Raw genomic sequence first — 18,431 nt, 5'->3', positions numbered from 1 at the left:
CCGTTCCGGGTCGGTTTTTTCTCCCAGCGGTTCTAAATTAATTAATTTTATTATTAATGTTAATAAGAGATAGTGCCTAACGCTTACCTCTAGAGCCAAATTGGTACGTAATTAATTTAGTAATTAGTCTTAAACTAGCCCGATAGATTTTCGGCATTCGGTTGGTGTTTAGCTAAATGCTTAATACCAGTACAATTGTCCTGTTAATGATTAATGCCCACGTTGACAAAATAAATAATAAGAAATTAAATAAGTTCTATGTCACGACTTGGTGCATTTATAGACACTTGGCAATTAATTCCATCACCTACATTTACTTCTTACAGAAACGCGTTTCGGGCTTTCGCCCCTCTTCAGTCTGTTACGTCGATAGTTGTGACTTGTGAGTCCGTACTTCCCGCTCCCTTCCCCTCCCCTCTTTTTTCCCGACTTGACGGACTCCCCCGCATGCCTCGTAATTTGTAACATTACCCTTCTCCGAGTGTTGCACACAGCCTCGCCTGCGACTGTATAAACATTCTATTTTATTTTAATAATTGAAGCCAGTTTTTATGGATGTCGATGCTAAGGTTCTTGTTAATATTATTTTTGTCTATAGTAATTTCGTAGCTTTCTTTGAATTTCCTTTTGTACCAATTTTTTTCTTTGTGTACTATTGTTGCATCCTTTTTATCTATTTTGCAGTTGTGGGTCGTGCAGTGTTCGTAAAAAACTGAGTTGATTCTGTTATACTTCAGGTCTGCGATGTGTTCTTTTAGTCTTGTTTCTAATTTTCTTTTTGTTTCACCGATGTATACTTTTGGGGGTTCGCATGTGCAAGGTATTTTATAGACGACTTCAGTAGTGCTGTATTTGTCTGGTTGTTTATTTCTGTCGGGTACAGTCTTCCGAATTCTTTTTTGCAGGTTGTTATAGGTTGGGGCTAGCTTTATATCTATTTTTTCAAAGCTTTTGTTTACTTGTTCAAAGAAGCCACGGATGTAAGGGAAGGGTATGTATCTTACGGTGTTTCTTTCGTTTTGTTTATTTACCAGCCTTTTGTTGTTCATTTTTCTTTCCCAGTTGTTTAGCATTCGTTTTGGATAGCCGTTTAGTAGGAACAAAATTCCTACTAAACGGCTGACTAAAATTGGTGATATTTTTTTTTCTAATATCTGTAAAAAATTATCAAGTTAAGTAATATTTTTCCATTTCCTCAAGCGAAATTAGTTTTTTTTACATTAAGAAAAAAATAAATAGCTAAAAATTATATTGAAATCGCTTCAGGGACCAGTTTATATTTATGCGAAAAACTCGTTTGTTGCATTATAAGTAGATACGATAAAAATTTTAAATTAATCATTTTTCAAAACTTCACAAAAATATTCATACGAGTTAAACGAATTCATCTAATGACGTCGAAATGTTTGAAGCCATAATATCCGCAAAACGGTTATTATGACGTGTCCTTGTCACTATTGTAAATTAATAGTTTCTCATTACATATAAATTTAAATTAATAAACTAAAATATTTTATTAACTTAATTTAACGTGAATTTTTGTTTATTTCAGTTAATTTCATTTAATTCTAAATATACGAAAAAGATTTTCTGTTTTAAATCGATATATTTAAAAAATAATTCGCAACGGTAAGTAATATTATCATTTATGACATCATTGGTGATTGTATAATTACTAAAAGTAGGTGTAGTGTAATAATGTGCAATGGAAATCCGGTAAATTAGTGAAGTATTTATTTAAATATGTTTATTTAAACTCTATGTCTTACTAATTCGATAGTATAGAACGTTGTTTAAAATTAAAATTATCATTTCTATTAAATTAAAATTAAGCATTATCATTAATGATTTAAAAATCAAACAATATAAAATATACAAAGGTAAGAAAATACTACATAAAAAGTATTTATAAACAGAAACTGGTTTTCTAATTCTCAAGGAAAATGCCAAACAAGTAAAAATCATTAATTATAAAGGTCAAACATTACAATTACAGCTGAACATTTTCTATTAAATTTATATGAAAAATTGCAGACAAGATTTCTACAAGAAATAATTACGTATATGTATTATATTAATAGTACANGATAAAATTTCCATTGCACAATTAAAAAATTCCCATTATAGATTTTGTCCACATGCCAGTCAAAATACGCGCTGCTCCAAACAACTGAAAATTAATTAATTAACAAGAAATTATTTATTACGTATAAAACTATATTTTGTTTGACTTAAAATATTTCCAAGTAACAAAACGTATCGCACGTATAAAACTCATATTAAACGTTACTCTTAAAACAGTACAGATCATACAATTATATTACTCAATTAAATTAAAACCTACTTCAACTCTTCTAACTAATTTTAAATTTTATTTATCGATTAAATTTATTATCTAAATTTAAAAAGTAGAAAATATTTGAGATTCACCGAAAATTTCATTTTAATATTAATATAAAAAGTACTGTCTACTCATTTACGACATTGTAAAAAGAATATATAAATAACGTTAACTTATAACAATCAAGAGGCAATGTTTATTTAAACTTCTCATTTTATTAGATTTGTAGAAAAGAAAACAATCGAAACGAACAAGCGTGTAAATCTAGTAAAACCTGACAAGAAAGTATAATAATTCACGAATTTAGTTTTTTTAACCTGTCTTTAAAAAAAACAAATGCTAATGTAGAACACTTTTGACCTTAAAAAAGTTATCGATGAGTAAAGAAGGAGATACTCTTGGAATATTGTAGATTTTTTCTTTTCAGAAGTTACGTGAAAATTAAGTAAAATTGGTGATATTTTTGTTTCTAATATCTGTAAAAAATTATCAAGTTAAGTAATATTTTTTCATTGCGTCAAGAGAAATTATATTTTTTCTTACATTCAGGAAAAAATTAAAAATTCCATTGCAATCCTTCAGGGACCAGTTTATATTTATGCGAAAAACTCGTTTGTTGCATTATAAGTAGATACGTTTAAAATTTTAAATTAAACATTTTTCAAAACTTCACAGAAATATTCATACGAGTTAAACGAATTTAACTAAAGATGTCGAAATGTTTGAAGCCACAATATCCCAAGAACGGTTATTATAACGTGTCCTTGTCACTGTTGTTAATTAATAGTGTATCATTTCTATTAAATTAAAATTAAGCATTATCATTAATGATTTAAAAATCAGACAATATAAAATATACAAAGGTAAAAAAATACTACATAAAAAGTAAACAGAAACTGGTTTTCTAATTCTTAAAAAGAATACTAGACAAGTTAAACGTCACTAATTAAAATAGTCGAATATTACTGCATAAATTACACCTAAACGTTTCCTATTAAATATATATGAAAAATTGCAAACAAATTTTCTACAAGAAATAATTACATATATGTATTATATTAATAGTACAAACAATATATATATATTTTTAATTTCGTTATTTTACGAAAATTTCAAATTAGTAGAAATGTTTTATATTCATGTAAAAAATAATCACGTGTTCTCTGTGTTTGTGTACATTTAACGTAAAATTTTATTTGATAAAATTTATATAATTCGATAAATATGAAATATTTTAAAATATTAATAAAAAGAAATCACCTGATAAATTCATAATAATATAATAATAAAGTATATTGATGTTTTAAGTACTTTTAGGTATTAATAATATAATTAGTAATATAATTCCCAAATTCTCTATTCGATATAATCATTTATTTTTACATTTATAGATTAATCGGAAGGTTTACGGTATAAATGTATTTTCGAAATTATCAGCTACTTTTGATATTAATTTATTTCCAATAACTGGAATAATCATTCAATCTTAATATTCATTAAAAGCAAACTTGAAAATACATAAAAAATGGCAATAAAAATTCGCTGACAAATGGAACGACGATGGAGTTGGATTCTATTAAAAAATATCTTTTGTGAGTAACTAAAGAGAAAATTTATGTTTATAAAATCGTTTAAATAACAGTTTTAAAACATTTACATGGCGTATTTGATAATAAGTTGAATAAATTTACTTTATTCCTTGTGTTTTACAAAAAGGTACTATTTTAATTGGAGATTTAAAAATTTCAAAAAAATCTTTATGTAAAAAAAAATACTATTGGAACTTATCCAATATCGTGTTTACTAATTGTGAATCTGGACACACAACAAAGTAATAACTACCGAATACCAATGACAATTCCGCGCACTTCGCTTTTTAACTTGGTTTGGTGAGTATCAGACAATTTTGCCTTTAATTATACTAAGTTAGTAAATATAGTAAACCTTCTGTGCATTATATTGTGATACTGAAATCGAATTATTTTTAGTTCGAAATATAATTTATACATTTTTTACATATTTTAAGATTTATTTATATTAATTTTTATTTAAATTACGACTACTTTATTATGTTCGTTTTACTAATATACCCGTACAAAACGCAGGGTATGAAATCTAACATTTTTTTAGAAAAATATCATTATTACAGAACTCCGCATTTGTTAAGAAGTCGTATATGTACTTATTGTTGAACCGCAGTTATTTTATTTCGTTTGAAATACATACAATGCTTAACGATAAATTACCAGGGACAAGAAATGGTTGGAATATTTGCGCGAGATGACACGAGGCAAGGACGAAAATGGGTATAGGTTGTACCGAAAGACTTGAATATATGAATTCCTTTATTGTTATTACAGCTACACTTTAATTTATACAGTATGCCAGCTTAATTCTTTTTTCTTCTTTATTTTGTTAATTCTTTTTCCTACTGTAAATTTTAGTCGTTGGTTAATCTCGGTACTAGCGGAAATCTTTCTATTAGTTGCTTCGTTACTAATATTTTGTCTCTCATAGGTAAGAGATATTATTATTATTTATGTTGTTTTTAATTACACTAACAGATGCTCCCAAATTTATTTTATAGTTAATTTAAATCTTATCTAAATTTAATTTACTTAATGCTGTTTTATTTTAATTTAATAATGTTTATGTTAATAGTATATAATACCACAACTGTTGTATTTGTAAGACTTTTTTCATGCATCATGAAGTTATCTTTATGTATTTTTTCNTATTAGTTGCTTCGTTACTAATATTTTGTCTCTCATAGGTAAGAGATATTATTATTATTTATGTTGTTTTTAATTACACTAACAGATGCTCCCAAATTTATTTTATAGTTAATTTAAATCTTATCTAAATTTAATTTACTTAATGCTGTTTTATTTTAAGTTAATAATGTTTATGTTAATAGTATATAATACCACAACTGTTGTATTTGTAAGACTTTTTTCATGCATCATGAAGTTATCTTTATGTATTTTTTCATTTTTTACATTATCATCATCAACCGTTATCAATCCACTGCAGGATGAAGGTCTCCTCATGCCTTTTCCACTATCTTTTGTTTTGAGCACTTCGCTTCCATGTTTTGCCAAGATGCCTTTTGATTTCATTAACCCATCGTGTGTGAGGACGTGTTCTTGGTCGTTTTCGATCTCTTGTTATCTAATTGAAAACTTCAGATGTTCAGCGATGGTCAGTTTTTCTTGCAATATGTCCAGCCCACTGCCAATTGAGGGATTTTACTGTAGCGATGATATCGGTAACTCCTATCACTTTCCTGATCCATATTATGTTTCTGATCTCTCCTTGTTATGCCAAGTATACACATTTCCATGTTCCTTTGGGTAGGCTGTAGTCTTTGGATCTCTGGTTTTCTGAGAGTCCAAGTTTCTGATTTATAAGTGAAAACTGGCAAGACACACTAATCAAAAACCTTGCGTTACAGGCACAGGGGCATCTGTTAATTTTTCAAGACTATACTGTTCCTACCAAAAGCACTCCAGCCAAGTTTTACACGTCTGTTTATTTCCTTTTTGATGTTGCCATCCATTGATATTCTTTGTCCCAGGTAAATGTAAACATCTACCTTTTCCAATTCCATGTTATCTTCTAGTAGTGTTTCTTCACATACAAAAGTGTTGTACATAATCTTTGTCTTGTTCAAGTTCATCTTTAAACCAACTTCTTTACTTTTGTTTGCAAGTTCTTGAATCATGTCCTGGAAGTCTGAAGGGCTATCTGTAATGATGACTACGTCGTCAGCAAATCGAAGATGGGTCAGATGATCTCCATTTATCAGTACACCTTTATTCTCCCAGTTCATTGATTGAAAAACACTTTCTAATACATTTGTAAAAAGTTTTGAGGAGATAGTGTCACCTTGTCTCACTTCCTTTTCAATTTTAATATCGTGGGTATCTTGAAGCAATCGAAATTATGCGGTTGCCCCTTTATAAATGTTTTGAAGAATTTTGATGTACGTAGCTTCGATACTATATATAAAAGAATTGAATTTATTTTTGTATAATATATAGTTTCAAATGGTTTCCAACTCTAGGGAGATGTAACCAGTAGCCACCCTAACCCAAACGTCAACTGGATAATTACAAAAATATTCTCATAACTAATCCTTAAAACTAATTTATTCTACAGGAAAGCGGAGGACGAAATAGAATGAAAAACCCAGATTGTACAAAAATTTTTCTGTTGCTGTGAGGGACCATGTGAGAACTTCCCTGGGCACGATTCTTACTTCTGTTCTCTTTCTTCAGTCCAAAAGAATTTCTATAAATTTTTAGTCCAAGTCATCGGTCGTTTGTACGAGCTTGAAATTCATCAAGTTCAGAAACCAACTTTAATGTTGGTCCAAGAAGTTCAGGCATCTCTCTTCCTCCAATTTGGCTTTATTCATCTCTCAAGTACTCAACAACTTTCCCAATTCTCCTGTTCATCCTCTGTACAAGAATTAGCCAAAAAGTGCCTTTCTTCCCACATGTGCCTTCTGGAAACATTGTTTTAATTTCAGAAAGTGGCCCTCACCTCCAAGAGGAACTTTTCTTTAGAAAGTTCTAGAAGGAAGAAATAACAAAGACTACAAACTAAACTTGAAATATATTATGGCTTATAGCCACAAGATATTGTTCATTATGACCTCTTATCTTCAAACTACATGCCTTTAGAGAGTTGGTGATTGCTGATGTAGATATAGAATTAAAAGCCTTTTCATAGTCAACAAATGCAATCCATAGCGGGATTTCGTATTCGTTCGACCTTTCAATAAGCTCTCTCACAACCTGAATGTGTTCAAATGTGCTGTATCCACTCCTAAATCCAGCTTGTTCTCTTGGTTGGGCAAAGTCCAGTTGTTTTTGTAGGCGATTTTACCTTAGCAAAAATTTTATAAGTCACCGGGAGAAGACTGATAGGCCTATAGTTCCTAAGGTCTTCTATGTCATTCATTTTATGAAGTAAGATTATTATTAATCTTTTCCAGTCTTCGGGGATTCTGCAACAATTAAGACAATCTGTAAAGAGTTTCGCAAGTATAGTTTCAGTAGCTTCACCTGCTTCCCTCAGGATGTCTATAGTAATACCATCCTATCCTGGTGCCTTTCCTTTCTTCATATTTCTAATTGCGTAAGCAACTTCTTCGTTAAGAATTTCAGGTTCCTCATTTGTTGTCTCATATATTGTTCTTACTGTTTGTGCAATATCTCTGGCATACAATTTTTTGTAGAATTCTTCAACTCTTGCTAATATTTCTTCTCGATCCCTGGTGACGGTGTTATCTTCTTCCTTCAGTGCAAGGATGTGTTTCCTTTTATTTCTTAATTGCTGTTTTGCATTTTTCAGACTTCTGTTGTTTTCAAGGACTGTTTTCACAAGGTTACAATTGTATTAATACTTTCTGATGTCTTCAGTAAAACATTTTCGGATTGTTTTGCAAATTTCCGAGTATTCGATGTTTGATGTTATATCTTCTTTACTTCTTTTCATCATCCGTCTTTTTCCATCAATTGTCTTGTTTTTTCTGTTATTTTCTTGTCGGTGTTTTTAATTACATATCCTCAAATTTTAGCAGCCTTTTCTATAATAATCTTGGTAATCTGTCTGTTGGTTTCTGATGTCAGTTTCCTCTTCAGTTAAATTTTTAGGACCGAGAATCGGTTTTTCAGTTCCATCTTCAATGTTTCATGTTGCTCTTTAAGATTTCTCAAGTCAACAGACTTGGTTGTTCAAGCTTTCTTCCTTCCAATCTAGTGTTAAGATGAAGCCTACATTTTACCAGCCGGTGGTCACTGCCTGAAATAAATACTGTATATTTAAAACATTGCAGTCTTCAACGTTGTGTCGTTTTTTCGATAGGATATAGTCACTCTCATATTTTCCTGGGTTGGGGTGGCGCCAGGTCCATTTTCTGCTTAATCTTTTTTTAAAAAAATGAATTCATTAAGTAAAACTTTTTCACCTCAGCAAAATCCACAAGCATATCTCCACGTTCATTTCTTTTCCAAATTTACCAACAGAGGTTTCATTCTTTTCCTTTTTTTCACTTCTTGGATTGAAGTCATCCATGACGACCTTTACATAATGTTTCCCTTTTCCATTCATCTGTTTTATCTATATATATAAAAATGAATGTATGACTGTCTGTGTGTCTGTCTTATGTCCTTCATGCATTACAACACCGTTTATCTGATTGCCGTGAAACTTTGGGAAGTTGTTTAATATACTCCGGCGAAGGTTTGTGGCATAGTACATTTATCCTACGATAGATGGCGAGCGTTTACACGAGCATTCGAGCACAGTGTGTTCGATCGATTTGAAATTGTGAAGACCATTTCCCCCTTCAAAAAATATTTCTATATATGCATTTGTGTACTGTTATTTACGATATTCGTAATAATGTTTGTTTAATCACTTTATATTTAACTTTTTTTTGCTAATTACGTATTCGCTCGAACTTTGTTAAAACTTTAACTGTATACCGAACAACAACCGAAGTTGTAGAAGGAAATTCGCCTATTTTACCGATCTAGGGATCCCCTTTTCCAAATTTTAATATCATCTAATAATTTAAAAAGACAAATTACAATAAAACGGTTTATTATCCAACTATCAGAAATTTCACAACATGCCAAGGAAGAGAGGAAGGAGCAATTAAATAATTAAAATTATAAAGGATTTAAAAATATATATAAAAATGGGGAATATCGCACTTCTGACAATCGCAGCGAGTGTGTGGGCTAAATTTGGAGAATCCGTGCTTCTCGCATGGACAACTGTATGTGGCCGGCTCACGCGTCGAAAAACCTTCCAATTTATTCGTGTACGCACCAGACGGAAAAACAAAAAATATCGTGTATCCACAAACACTCCAATAAATAAATAGAATTGAAACGACACTTTGAAATGTTTTCCCGATAGACATGAATAATAATAATAAGTTTCAATAAAAATAATAAAATGTAAATTGAATTTTATCATAACAAGTTTGCTTGGATTTCCTTTCTTCTGAGATCGCAGCAATGCGCGACAGATAGGCTAGTTTAATCATAAAAATCCTGTATTTCTTTATCAGGGTGACTTATTGTGGGAGCATAGACTTGGATGATCTGTAGTTTATATCTTTTTAAAAGTCGAAAAACTAATCTTGTTACTCTATCCGAAGAACTATCTACTTTTAAGTTGTTATCTTTCAACATTTTGTTTATTATAAAGCCAACTCCACTATTCTTTTCATTTTATGTGCCTCTGTAGTAGAAGATATGTCCACTTTGCAGTTGAATTTCACCTTAACCGTTTCTTCTTACTTCAATCAGTCCTATCACATCCCACTTGACTTTGAAAAGTTCTTCTTCCAGTTTTTCCAGGTGAGTGAGTGTAGGTAGTCTTCCCTGTTAGTCTTTCCATCTGTGGCATCAATTTCAACATTTGGTACCATAGATGAAAGCTGCCAGTCCGCACCACGTGGAAATGAGGTAGGACATTGGATAGCTAGCTGTCGGAAAACCCGGCCGGTTTCACGCATCGCCACAAAAATGTTAAACCTGTGGGTCTCTTTCCAGTTAGTGCTAGCTACCCTTTGCAGACCATTTTTATTACATAATAACTATTATTTCATATTCATTTTAAGGGTCATTCTAGGATAATCATTAAGCGAGTATTTTTATTATATTTTTCTACGTTTATCTCTGTTTCAAGTTGTACGGCAATAAATTTTGTTAAGTTCTGTTATAAGATTGTTACTTCAAAATAATTACGACGATATAGTGTAAATACTTTAAATCTTTTTCGATACTATCGTTTTTATCTCGTTAAATTTATATTCAAAAAAATGATTGTCAACTTTTACTCCTTACGTTCTCTTTTATCACGTAATAGAATTACTTCTGTACAGGTTTTACGGGACGTACTCTGTTAGAATCACTTTATGTTTTTCGTTTTCATGGAAAGCCTATCGACATAAGAGTAGTCGTAGGCAAATGTTGATACTTCTATAACGTTGAAAAATAAATAAAGTATAACATAGCCATCTATGAATTTCCGTTCAACAACCACTCCTCTACAATCGAAGAAGTTCAAATAAATAATGTAAATCGTAGAAGAGAATCATTGGCTTCAGATTGTTGTCAGAAACATTAATGTTTCTTTAATACTTTTTATAACCTGGCAGTAATTTAGTAGAAAAAAAAATTGTGNAATTACGTATTCGCTCGAACTTTGTTAAAACTTTAACTGTATACCGAACAACAACCGAAGTTATGGAAGGAAATTCGCCTATTTTATTGATCTAGGGATCCCCTTTTCCAAATTTTAATATCATCTAATAATTTAAAAAGACAAATTAAAATAAAACGGTTTATTATTTAACTATCAGAAATTTCACAACATGCCAAGGAAGAGGAAGGAGCAATAAAATAATTAAAATTATAAAGGATTTAGAAATACAGTAGAACCTCGATTATTCGGACTAATTGGGGATGAAAGTACTCCGGATAAGGAATAATCGAAACAAATACTTTAATTTGTCTTTTAATGATAATACAACACGTTTTCTTTTCGATGACATATCGTTAATATTAAAAGTATATACTGTATTTAAATCGTGATCAAATTTTCAAAAAACAAACGTTCGTATTGAATTTGGATTACTACTGACCAACGCTAACAGACTACCTATTGTTTAAAAGGCCCTCTGTTAACGCAAGAAGATGTATTTTATAAAATAAAAAGCAATTGAAACTGCATTTTTATNATGTTCCGAAATGGAACATACCTTTTTTCGAATATTTTACATTTTTAAATTAATAAATTATTTAGTTTTAAAATAAATTGAGAAAATTGTGTATATTAAAATAAATCTATCTCGTATGTAGAGATATAGATATAAATCGACGTGTGTGTCCCTATATTTCACTTTTTCGCCAAAACTATACATTGCACGTGAATGGTGTTTGTATGTGGTAGTAGCCCCAAGTCTCCATTCGTGCACTATGCTGGTTGCGTCTCGATAGCTATAAGGGTGCGGGAAATATGAAATTGAATTTGGTTGAAATTGGAAAATTTTCTATTTCGATTTTAAAAATGTTCCAACCGTTTTAAATTCGAATTGGTTCGATTATAGAACGATTGTAAACGTTCCAGAAAATTGATCAAATTGAAAATATAGAAACGGGGGACCTAACTTTTGCATTCTGTGAAAACGAGTAAGATGGCTTTAATGTAATTATTTTAAACTTAACTATCGTTACTTTTGCCCAGCGATGCGGGTCCTTGCAGCTAGTAAATATAATAAATAAGTAAAATATATAAACAAATGAAACATAGTAAACAAATTTAACTAGAATGAGACATGATGTAAGAATTTTTAAGTCCCGTTCTTTTTTCTATTTTTTATTTTTATGCTGTTGGAAGCGTATTAGCATTCCTGGGATTTAGGCAACAGATTTTGATTTACTGTTGTAAATTTCCACTTTTTCCATCAACGCAACGAATGGAGAGTGCATCGTTTAAATAACTTTAGACGCTTCCCATTTTACAACCGCTTCATCGGTTTGCGTCATGATCTCTAATATTGTGTCTTTTGTCAATGTTCTCGCAGACATACGGCCAGGTTTCTTTTAGTCACACTCACATATTCTTTTTCGATTACTAACTGTTTATTATCAAATTGTATTTTATATATTCAAGCTTTCTTTATTATTACGCTGTTTTTATCGTTTCGTATTAAGGTATAGATATTGGGTGTTCTTTTATATACCATTTTCGACACATCTCATTCACCACCCCTCTTAAATGCCTATTGTATGTAAATTTGTTCATTCCTTCTAAGTTAGTACTTTTTTGCTTTTATTTTATCTGTAACCTTTGATCAGCACTTCAATTGTGGCGGTTTTGTAACTCAATGTTGTTGCAACCTTTTTAATTCGATTAATCTTTTTTAGACGGTCTTGGTCGTTGGTACATTCTAAAAATGCTCTTTTGCTAAGTGCTTTAAATGCTGATAATTTATATTTATATGGGTCGCTGGACCAAGATGGTATGTACAGAGGCACAAGCGTGGGTTTTAATCACTCATAATGTGTGTATTTTTTTGTTCAAATCTTATATTAATGTCCAAGAAAATAGAGATAAGTATAGCTTATTTGTTGTAGTTTTAGTTTTAAACCATGACTATTATTATTGGTTTCATGTTAATATACTTCAATTCGTTAGTTATTTTACTAACTATAAATACATCATCGACATATCGTTTGTAGATTATAATGTCATCGAAAAAATCTTTGAGGATATCTTTTTCCAGCTCACGTAGCACAAGTTCACGCAGTAATCTTGATATAGGAATTCTCATTGGGACATCTTTCTTTTTTGTATGTCACCTCGTTCACATTCTAACACTTTAAAATATATTTTTGGTTACCTACAAATATACATCATCTAAACATTGCATTACTTAACATTTTAAAATAAATCCTATGTAATTTTTATAATTCACTTATTGATTTATTAATATAATTTCATGCACAATAATTAATATTAAATTGTTTGACTTATTTTTAGCCTTTCGACGTTATTTAACAATGAAAAATTACAACACAACGATTCCAGTCGAACCTCTTTTTTTCGAAACAATTTTCACTGCTGAGGTCCTAAAAAATTTTTACCGCACTTACTGGCATTATTCCATTTACATATCCATGTTTTATGTATTGGCCATCGTGATCCTTCGGTATCACATGAAAGATCGACCTCCTTATAATTTCAACCGTGCATTCACCATATGGAATGGAGTTTTGGCTCTTTACAATATTTGCAGCTCTATAAGATTAATTCCAATTGTGTTCGAACAATATAAACACTTTACATTTTACGAAACAGTTTGTAACAAGAGTATTGTTGAAAATACACCGCCGATTCTATTTTGGGGAACACTGTTTCTGTTTTCGAAGTTTTGGGGATTGGGAGATACAATTTTGTTAATACTTCATAAAAGAAAATTGATATTTCTTCACTGCTATCATCATCTTACCATACTCATTTTGTCGTGGTATGCTTCTTACAAAGAATCGAGCTATATATTGATACCTTTCTACACCAGTATTTTCGTACATTCATTGACGTATACCTATTTTACTGCAAAATGCATGGGGATTAAGATTTCTTCAACAATAGCCATGTGTATTACGGGCATTCAAGTTGCACAAATGTTGTTTATGTTTTTGCTTTCGTGTTGGGTGTATTGGTTGCACCTAAATAATCTTCCATGCGACACTCCTTTCGAAATTTTAAAATACTGCTTTGTTGTAGCTGTGTCATACGTTTATCTGTTCATCGAATTCTTTTATAAATCTTATATTTGCAGATCAAAGATATATGAAAAAAGAGATTATACAGAATAGTTTGTTGATTTATGCTACAAACTGCAATTATTCAAAAAGTTATTAATAACAATTATAATTTAACGCATAAGTTGTAATATCTGAGTACTTTGTTTAATGGGAGTGAAAATATTACGTCTTATAAATACATTTAGAATTGTAAAAGTTAAATAAATGAATAAATAAAATTGTTTGTGTGTTTTATTAAAAGTTCGTTTGTTTACAGATAAATAAATTATAATTTAAAATATCAATTTTTTAATATTAAACTCTCATCAATCACAATTTAGGAGCGAATTGAAATGATTAGAAATAATTTTTATTTAATAATTTTAATTCGTTTTGTATGTTATTTTTCAAAAGATTTATTTATAAATTTTTACCTCGTGCAATTTTAACATTTAATAATAGCTTTTTATACTTAATTGAAATAATACTGATGTGAGGATCATAAATTTGGTGTTATAAACTTTAATCTTTAAATACAATTCTATAAAGACGGAACAAGTTTATAAAAAAAAAAAGAAAAAAGCTCGTTTTAACGTAAAGTTAACCGACAAAATCAGTTAAAAATTCGATTCTCACGAGGAGTTGGGTTCCTTGTCGAGATGAGTAAATCTCTGTGTCATGATTGTGTTATCCGTCACTTCATTGGTCCATGGAAATCGTCATCTCTGACGAAAGCGGGGAAAGGCCCGAAGGAGCACTTCATATAAAAAGGCAGTCACGATGAGTAAGATCGAGGAAGTTACGATTTGATTGTGTGTGTGCCGCACGTCTACCTCCCGCCGAGATTGTCTTCGAGAGATAATTCTTGTTCGTCAATCAAGACCTCCTCTTCGCCTACTGATCTCTAAGATATCAACAATTCACCTACTTAACTTCGAAGAGAACTTTTCCGGAAAGTAAAAGGATTTGGGACTTTATTACTGTTACTCGATCCACAGTATAATATAAGGTATTTATCCTGCCAGCGCATTATTGTACGCTCTATCTCTACTCCTTGTAAACTGATAGCGAACGCGATTGAAACTCAATAACGAAAGCGAGTGTAACTCAATGCCTAACGCGATTCACTTAGCTTACATTTAGCACAATACTAACTTTTGTAAACTTAAATGAATTTTGTTGTATAAACTAACGTACATATATTTTAAATAAACCGTTATTTATGTTATAAACATCTCTGAGTGCTCTTCTTCCGTGCCTTTCTCCGTTCACTCCATTCCGGGTCCAAAACTGATACGTAACCGCTCGCGCGAACTTCTGGTCTCTGTATCGACCTAAGGACACAGTGGTGTCATCCTGGCGTGGTATCGAAGAAATACCGGCCCTTCGGTCACAGTGATGTGCCGAAAGTTAGATTTTGTTGTTAAGAGAAAAACAAAGAAAAAGAAAAACACAGTAGTAAAGAATAAAGACTCAAGGAGGAGAGAATCGGGGAGGAGGTGCACTCCAAAGGATATCCGGAATGATTTCCCTAACTCCTACATTTTCGGGAAATGCGTTGGGACTCCGAATTAGAGACATTTTCGATTCCCTAGAAGAAATAACAAAACTGACAGGTTGGGAGTCGCGAAGCTGAAGCTGTCAGGAATAGCATGGGATTATGCATGGAAGGACGCGCGCATGCGAGAACTCGACACCTATGAAGACTTTAAGCAACAGACAATCTCGCGATTCAAGAGAGAGAGGTTAATTCCAACAACCCTGTATAGGCTATTAATTTTCAAACTGGTGCCATTGAAATTTCTTAGTTCACAGAATTAAGCACCAAATTTAATATTAAAATATAAATCAGTTTTCTTATTCAATGTCATTATTATTACAGAATTCTTATTGGTATGAAATTGTAAACAGAACTTACAAAGAAGATTAATTAATTAATCATTGCGCCTATAAATATTGCAAAATATTTGAGGAATTTTAAAAGTTTTTATTATTAAACAATTCATAAAATATATATATGCTGAAGATTAAATAAATGATTATTAAAAAATTAATCTGCGCATTACAACTGTCGATTAAAAGTGGTAAAAAGAATTTCTATAAAGGATATGAAAACACATAGAGTATAATAAGAAGATAGAAATTAAAATATTTAATTGAAATTAGATAAAAGATCGATTCAGCTTAATTAATTCAGCATCACGGATCATTTACTTTAAACAATACGCGGCCTGCCGGCAGCAGCCCTCCGTGAGGAATCCGTCAAAAGCACAAACAGATGCGACCGCCCCAAATTCGGTACTACACCAAAACGCAACATGCACGCGCAACTCAGATGCGAGTGTTGATTGGCAAGCATATTTTGGATGATCACTCTTCGACGCTTTATTATCACTTTGCTCAACTAGATGATATCAGTATTCATAATGACCGGTCAATTTGATAAATTATTGAAATTTATTACAATGCCCGATTTTGTTGGTCATTATTCATAAAGACCGGGCATTATCAATAATGCCCATATTAATCACTTTGTCCATAACATATATATAAATGGTCGTGTGTGTGCCTATATTTCATTCTACAGCCAAAACTACACATCGCACATGAATGGTGTTTGTGTGTGGTAGTAGCCCCAAGTCTCCCATCGTGCACTATGGTGGTTGTGTCTCGATAGCTATAAGGGTGTGGGAGATATGGGGGTTGAAAGTGGTTGACTTCAAAAATCTGTAACAATGGAAGTGTCAACAGTGGAAGTGTTAACAATAGAAATGTTAAGTAACAAAGGAAGTGTTAACTTCTTCTCCAGCCAACAGGGACGTGCGACGAGTGCAGAGAAAGTAGATAAACATATGTCGATCCTAATTATAGAGGCTGGCCGGATGGCCAAGCGGTCAAGGTTGCAGCCTGCCGCTCTGGAAACCCAGAATCGAATCCGGACGAGTCAAATAAACCCCAGGAATTTTTCGGGGGGTGGTCCGTTCGGATAAGTGAAGCCTCGTCCCTCACTACCCCGCTGCCCCATTGTGGGCCTGGACGAACCCATAGTGGGTTTCTTAGTGCCCACAGGGCGGAAAGATTCGAATTACAGATAAGGTTATGTGCGAAAGCAAGTTGATTTCCCATTACTACAGAAATAATGAACGTAACATTCTCTTTCGTAAACAATGTGTAAAAAATAAATGCGTTTTCTCGTAATGATTAATTCGATAAGTCCCGGATCTCACATTTTTACTGTTATACGCATATACGAGTACAAGCTGTGTAGCTGTAGGAGTAGCGTTTTCGTATTAATTGAAACCAATAACATGACAAAATAACTCACTATTAGCATTGAACGATGATTCCTAATTTTACACTATAATATCATTTCATAGGTAATTAATATACAGTCAAACTTCGGTTTTCAAACACAATTCTGTTTATAAAAGTAGTTCTAAAACCTAAACAATTTTTAACAAAAAACAATACAAAATGGATTTACAAATATCGTTGCATACCAAATGAATCACGTGAAGTAAAGTAAACTGGTGTATACCAAAGGTAAGAAAATGTTCTATCGTTCGTTATTCATTGTTAAAAGTCCCCAAAGTTCCACGTGTTTTTGCATTATATCTTTTAATGTGTCTAGCAGGAAATGGTTTCTAATAGTAATATCAGTTATCTCTTCTGACATTTTGACTATCTCTTCTCCAGAACAAAGTAACCTGCCACACTCACAGTAAGAGAAGAGAAACAATCTGACCAGTGAAATAAACATAATACGCAGAAAAAAACGAAAGATACAAGAAATGCTTCTGTGTCAGTTCCATTTCCTCTCTTGATTTCCGCAAAGAACGAAATTTCCGGCACAACGATAAATATAATAAATATTATAAATAATAAAGGAGAAATTCATCGTATACGCTTCTATACGATTGATTATTTTCGATTCTCCTTGGTAAGTGTTGAACAGGTCAGGGCCGTGAAGCGAGAAGCGAGTGGACAATTAAAAGAAAAAACGCGCGGAACGACAGAAGACGAATCCAGACGGGTCTTTTTCTCCTTTTTTTTTTTAAGACGAACAGTTTCCGAAACGATTCAAGTTTAATGTTTAGTGTTATATGTCGCAATTTGTAGTGTCTAGTGACGTAATTAAACAGTAGTATTGCATAAGACTAAGTAGTAAGATTGAAGTTTATTAGGTTTAAGTAAAAGAAGACGTAAAGAGAGTTCCTATATTTTTTATCTTTCTATTAACGTCACTAGATATTGATTCACGGTAGTTCTTGAACACATGTATCAATAACTAGTATGTATCGATATCTAGTGACGTTAAACAATCGGCGGCTTACCTGCGAGAGGAATCCATTGGAATCACAAACAGTTTCGACCGCCGCCATTACGGTGCACATATGTAAAATTTTACCATTTAATTAATAGAGGAGAAGGTGGTATTATGGAACACTGCGGGTATTATGGAACCACCCCATTTCGAACTGATAATAAAGGCGAACTGTAGTGGAATGTGGCCAAACTGAACTAAGCAGACATTCATAGCAAGGGGAAAACCCGTTTTACTTCAGTTAAACGGTTGTTCGCATTTAATCAGCAAATTTGTTTTTTTCAATATTCGCAAGTTTTGAATGCTAAGTTAATTTAATTATATTTTAAAAATATAAATCGTGTAGTTGTAGGTTCACTGGTGCATGTATTCCGTTCCAGAGACTTAGGGGTACATATTAATCTGTGTGATGTTCACGTTTTTTAAA

The 18,431-nt window shown here is 31.8% G+C and overlaps 1 pseudogene; it reads left to right on the top strand.

The window, feature by feature from the left end:
• Positions 1-9,618: 9,618 nt before the first annotated feature.
• Positions 9,619-18,431, top strand: part of LOC111635659 — a 23,917-nt pseudogene continuing 15,104 nt past the window's right edge.

The sequence above is a fragment of the Centruroides sculpturatus genome, unplaced genomic scaffold (genome assembly GCF_000671375.1).
Source record: "Centruroides sculpturatus isolate CEXI.00-Female unplaced genomic scaffold, Cexi_2.0 scaffold896, whole genome shotgun sequence".
In the NCBI taxonomy this organism is placed as follows: Eukaryota; Metazoa; Arthropoda; class Arachnida; order Scorpiones; family Buthidae; genus Centruroides; species Centruroides sculpturatus.
This window is presented reverse-complemented; position numbering and strand designations above follow the sequence as displayed.